At 41.8% G+C, this 6,241-nt stretch overlaps 1 protein-coding gene across 1 annotated transcript in view; it reads left to right on the top strand.

Moving 5' to 3' along the window:
- The window catches only part of SHTN1 (shootin 1), a 95,398-nt gene that overhangs the window by 21,073 nt on the left and 68,084 nt on the right, over window positions 1–6,241 (top strand). Inside the window, exon 4 of the mRNA XM_006754949.2 lies at window positions 3,205–3,265. The gene's annotated coding sequence lies outside the window, so the exon portion shown is untranslated. The remainder of the gene's footprint in view (window positions 1–3,204; window positions 3,266–6,241) is intronic.

Here is a 6,241-nt window from a genome sequence, read left to right as displayed (position 1 = left end):
CAGTAATCATAGCAGATGGTGAATTCTGTGGCTGCCAGTTCTGTCCTAATGTGGTTGTAGAAAATAGAAAGCCAGGCCACATGAAGACCCCTGAGAGAACACAGCTGGGGTTGGGGGACAGCGTCTGAATCTGCCAGTGAAGACCCTGGGGTGCGTGCACAGGCACCTCGCTAGACTATAGAAATGGGCCACTCGCAGGTCAGAATACGACTGTGTGGTTGAGACCTGTTACTAAGCAAAGCCCTTCTCCCTGCACCTTTTGAGCAGAGAGCATGGGTGCCGGAAGCCGGTCCATCCTTGCTGCTTGACACATGGGCATAACACCTTCCTGTGGGGCATTGGAATAAGCCTACCTCGGGTTGCCATGTGTTCCTAAGGACCAGTCAGTGGGAGCTGCATTGGTGGTCTGTGTGTGATGACAGTTGGTGACTTTTTAAAAAATTAATATATTTCTATTGATTTCAGAGAGGAAGGGAGAAGGAGGGGGAGAGAGAGAATCATTGATTGGCTGCCTCCTACACGCCCCCTACTGGCGATCGAGCCCGCAACCCGGGTATGTGCCCTGACTGGGAATCGAACCGTGACCTCCTGGTTCATAGGTCGATATTCAACCCATGAGCCAGGCAGTGTTTAGAATTTTAAACACACACACACACACATGCAATAAATGTAGTAAATTTGTTAAGTTGGAACTAGAAACTATATTATACAATTTTGTTTTCACTAGAAAACCTAATGAAAGATAGTGCCCCCTTGTCTGTGGTTTCACTTTCTTAGGTTTCAGTTACCCAGGGTCAACCAACGTCTGAGAATATTAAATGGGAAAGTTCAGAAATAAACGGTTCGTAAGTTCTAACTTGTGTGCCATCCTGAGTAGGACAATAAACTCTTCTGATGTCCCGCTCCATCCCATCTGGGATGAGTCATCCCTCTGTCCGGCGTATCCATGCTGGGCATGCTACCCACACGTGAGTTGCTTAGTGGCCCTCTGATTTATCAGATGGGTTATCAGAGAGTTTGAGAGATTGAGAAAGGGAGGGGGGAGATAAAGGGAGATACACCACATTAATATAACTTTTACTATATATAGTTATAATTGTTCTATTTTATTATGAGTTATTCTTAATCTCTCACTGTGCCTAATTTATTAATTAAATGTTATCATAGGTATCTATGTATAGGAAAAAACATAGTACATATAGGGTTCACTAATATCCGCAGTTTGAGGCATCTACTGGGGGGTCTTGGTGTGTATCCCCCACGGATAAGGGGGGACTACTGTATGCCTTCTCCTTTAAGATAAGGATGTAGTAAACAGCTTTGCTAATTTAGCACTCTGTACTTGTTTCGTGTACTCTAGTCAGAGTGGATTTACCCAGTGGTTTTTTTTAAGTTTGTGTTCTTGAGAGACCAAAGAGGAAAACTGAATTGTTTGCTTCTCAACTTTATTTTTATTTTAAAAATACTTTAAAAGCACTGAAAAGTGCAGTGAATAACACAACAGATATGCAAATGCAGAATTAAATTATTTTTTTGAAATTAAATAATAAAGAATGCTGCAGATAAAATTTTTGAATATTGCCTCTGTTGTCCAACCAGAGTCTCCTTCCCCTCCCTATCTTTTCATAAATATTGTCTGTATATTCTTCTATTTTGTATTTTTATATTTTATATATGCCATATATATCATGAAATATATATATACATACATATAGTGTAAAAATATCAAGTGTTTGTGTGTTAATATATCATTTGGTATATATCCCACAATTCCTTTTACTCAACATTATGGCTTTTGATGTTTACCTATGTTGATACATAGAGCTCCAGGTCATTCATCTTCACTGCGTATTTCACAGTATGGTATATGAGTATACCATGACTTATTGTTACTATACATTCTCGGCATGTTTGTATATGTCGTCTTGTGCACATTACTAGAGATTCCATTAATAGAATCCTGGAGTAGAACTGCTGAGTCATACATAGGGTGGGTGCATTTTTTTTTTCCGAAGTAGTTATGCCTGTTGACACTTCCACTAGCAGTAGGTGAGTTTCCAGCTCCTGGTATTAGACTTTTTCAGTTTTTTTGCCAGTCTGTTAAATGAGACTATCTCACGATTTTAATTTGGGTTTTTCACATTATCAGTGGCATCATTTTTTTTGCCATAGAAATTTGAAATATCCAAAGGCATGAAATCCCAATCTATTTATCTGGCATAGTAGGATTAAAATATAGTATGAAGTTGTGTTTTATTCAAATGGTTCTCTTCTTAAAGTAACCCACAAAATTAAAATTTTAATTATCACTCTAATAGCTAAACTCACTTTTTAAAGTTTTAGACATTTTGGATAAAAATCTTTCTAAAAGATTTTGTGAAATTCAGGGTAAAGTGAATTTAGTCCTCATAATGAATATTAGGCTTTTTAAAAAATTCATTAATACCTTCAGGGCCTATTCAAGTACTAAATAGTTGTTTCTGTACCAGATATCCTGAAAGGTCCTCACACTTTAGTAGTTTTTTGGGTATGTGTTTTGTTTTGTTTTTTTCCTTTTATGGTCTTACCTCCCAAAGACTTTTCGATGAGTCCTCCCGCCTTTTAAAAAGAAAAATTCGTTGATGTCAATGACACATGCTCATTGCGGAATATTTTATCTTCTTTCCTTTTACGTGCTGCCTTCTGTTTAGAACTCTGAGGTCACAAGGGTGGGTTTTTTCTCGAGCAAGAGGCACAGGGCACGTGGCAGCGGTTTATCTTCATGGGGTGGTCACTTCATGTCGTGGCCACTTCCCATTGTGCACCGCTGTTCTGGATATGTGAAACCATCCAGTTTCAGGGAACCTGACCTGTGGGTGCATGGGGTGTCCCCTGGATTTGCAAACTACCTACGTAAGAAGAGGCACGACTATTCTCTTCAAGAATGAATATATTTCCGCTTAAGGATGTTCAATTGGTCGGTTCCTTAGGTGATCAGGAGCAGTAGGTGAGTCATTGTCTTAGAAGGTCCGAGAAAATAGGCCAGATACCGTGGTCCAAACACCAGGCTGGTTGAGCAGTACAAATACTGTGCGACCACTCATGCTTTCTTAAAGGTTTTTAATTTTGGTTTTCTTTTCACAAAATTGCTGTTGTTTATCAGTTTGCTCTTGTCTTTCCAGACTTATGATCAAGATTCACTCTTGTCATCTTTTCTCATTTCAGTGTGACAAGATCAGGCAAGAACGAGATGAAGCTGTTAGAAAACTGGAGGAATTTGAGAAAAGTACGTAAGCATTTCAGTGGAGTTGTTACAACCCATGGAGCTGTGTTTGGGGATTACGAGGGTAGACCTGTCCCCTATGTTTAGTTACTGATGCCTTGGGCATCCACGAAAGCAAGAACTATCTTCCCATTTGCCCCCTTGCTGCCCTGGCATGACTGTGAATTTTAGAGAAATGGAATGAATATTAATATTTACTGAGTGTGTTATCACAAAAGACAGTTTGTACTTATTGTAAAAAATTTTACTGCGTGCACAGAACAGTTAAAGGAGAACAAAAATTCCTTGTCATCTAGACTTTTTGAGAAAAAAGTTAGCATTTTGCAGTCTTCCTTCCCTGGTCTTTTATCTGGGTAATATGTGTCTTTACCAAAAATATAGTCATACTTTGCATTTAGCTTTGCAGCTTGCTTGCTTTGGTCAACAATATATCACGATCATCTCTGCACATCAGTAGAAACGTATTATTAGTTTTAATTGTTGCCCATAGTATTCTGTTATATGATAGTACCATAATTTATTTAAATGTTTCTTCCATGGTAGATGGATTATATCTGGTTTTTAGTTGTTTTATGCCGTGACAAGTATTCTTATACATACATCTTTACATGATTAGTTCCTTAGGGTATAAAGAAGCAATTCTAGATTCACAGAACATACACATTTTTAAGAGCTTGAATGTTAGAAATAGGCCTCCAAGTGTTCGCTATGTTCATTTTTATGTGATATAAATGTGTTACTGCTTTATCCCCTAAGATAAAACATATCTGAGGACACTCAGAAGGATCACAAGGAAATATGTCATGGGAACGGGGCCAGACCTTAACAGGGAACATGACCCCAGGTCACCCCTGGAAGCAGGGCCTTTCTCCACTGTTCCGCAGATGCTGTACCCGTCAGGCCCTTCGCTTATATCACCGCGTTCACTTACATAACAAAACACTGTATTCTCATTGAAGGTAAAATGGCTAGAAAAATGCGGTGTTGCAGTTACATTTCAATAGCCAGTTTATTTCAAGTGTCTGCTGGAACAAAGAAAACGAAATGGTTGATGTTACCTGTCTTTGGAGGCCAGTGTGCTGTGGCAGAAATAGCTCCTGTGTGTGAATGTATGGATTACAATCGCGTGGGGTTTTCTCTCCCCTCCCCTCATGCAGGAGTAACGAGACGCCCTTCACTTGTGCTGATACCCAGTCACATCCGGATTATGCCATTGACCTTGTGACCAATTAAGGTGCTGCATTAATTATGGACCGTGGATTGGCGCACTGTGTGCAATGGGAAGTTCTAGGGCAGTGGTTCTCAACCTATGGGTCGTGACCCCTTTGTGAGCTAAGCACCTCACAGGGGTGTTTCCCAGACCCCTTTCACAGGGGTCGCCTAAGACCATTGGGAAACACGTATATAATTACATATTGTTTTTGTGATGAATCACTATGCTTTCATTATGTTCAATTTGTAACAATGAAAATACATCCTGCATATCAGATATTTACATGACGATTCATAACAGTAGCAACGTTACAGTTATGAAGTAGCAATGAAAATAATTTTATGGTTGGGGGTCACCACAACATGAGGCACTGTATTAAAGGGTCACGGCATTAGGAAGGTTGAGAACCACTGTTCTAGTGGGACTTTCTTAGTGGGGACCAAGAAAGCTTTAAATATTTTTTAGAAAATTGAGTCTGAAGTTCATTACTTTAAAAAAAAAAGATCTTTTTATTGAGTTTTACAGAGAGAGAAAGAAGAGGGGACACATCGATCGGCTGCCTCCTGCGTGCCCCCACCAGGGATGGAGCCTGCAACCCAGGCATGTGCCCTGACCAGGAATCAAACCGGCAACCACTTGGTGCATGGGTTGATGCTCAATCACTGAGCCACGACGGCAGGCTGAATGTGGTTTTTTTAAAAACTGTGTCTGTGGTTCATGACTTTTGAACACGGGGTGGAATTTTAGATTTGGAAGGCGTGAGCTAGTTATCGCCAGTGAAAAGCACCATTCGATGTGAATCCGTGTAGCCCTGAGCGGTATTAGTACAGTTGGGGTGAGTGACCCTGTTCCCTAGGCTGTTCAGGACGAAATGAGATAATCCACGTGCAAAGGGCTCAGCACAGTGCCCGGCTCTCTAGTCGGTGCTCCATGTGTGTTAGTTGCTGCTACCCCCGTCTCACTGACTGCACCCTCCGGGGCTTGGCTGCCCTTCAGAACTGAGCTCACATCATTTGCCTTCCGTGAGTTAGTTTCTGGACACGTCTGGTCTCCCCATTTGCACGGCTCTCGGGGAAAGGGGTCTTCGGGGCTGAGTGGAAACTGGCCTCCCTGCGGTGTTTACCTACCAGGCTAGTTCTTGAAGAAGAGGAAGAGCAGCTGACTGAGGCTCAGAAAAAGCTTTGTTAGGCCGGGGATGGGAGGGGGGGGGCTCTACTCTCCCTGCCTTAGCCTGCTTTCCCCAGCAGGTTTTGGCCATACAGGGGTAGGCAAAAGCAGGTTTACAGTTGTTCATTTGGAAAATGATATGCAGGTCATGATCATTACAACAGCTTTATTAGCCCAAAAGAATGTTCTTCGCAGCTACAATCCTACTTTTTCCCACCCCGCATTTCCATGCCATTCTTGGCCCTCCACCAGCTCTTCCTGTGCATTTTTCCTGTATTACTACACGAAAATACCACTACATAGCAACGCCGTGTTTCCTAGAAAGGCAGGCTCCTGTGAAAGTAGAAGGAAAGACAGCCCTTTCGTAAACTCAGGCCACAACCGTAGACCCTTTGCTCAGTTGTAGGGCACACCAGTGTTCCCATACCTGGCAGTTTCCATGGCTGTTTTCTTACTACAATGAAAACCTTCCCACGTAACTCGATGTTGCAGGAGGACTTCCGGTACGTTCACCACCCACACCTCACAGACATCCTGGCGTCTAAATATTGTTGAGAGGTGACTGATGGAGAGGTGTTTAGCTCAGGAAGAAAACTCCC

The sequence above is a fragment of the Myotis davidii genome, unplaced genomic scaffold (assembly GCF_000327345.1).
Source record: "Myotis davidii unplaced genomic scaffold, ASM32734v1 scaffold72, whole genome shotgun sequence".
Lineage (NCBI taxonomy): Eukaryota > Metazoa > Chordata > Mammalia > Chiroptera > Vespertilionidae > Myotis > Myotis davidii.
This window is presented reverse-complemented; position numbering and strand designations above follow the sequence as displayed.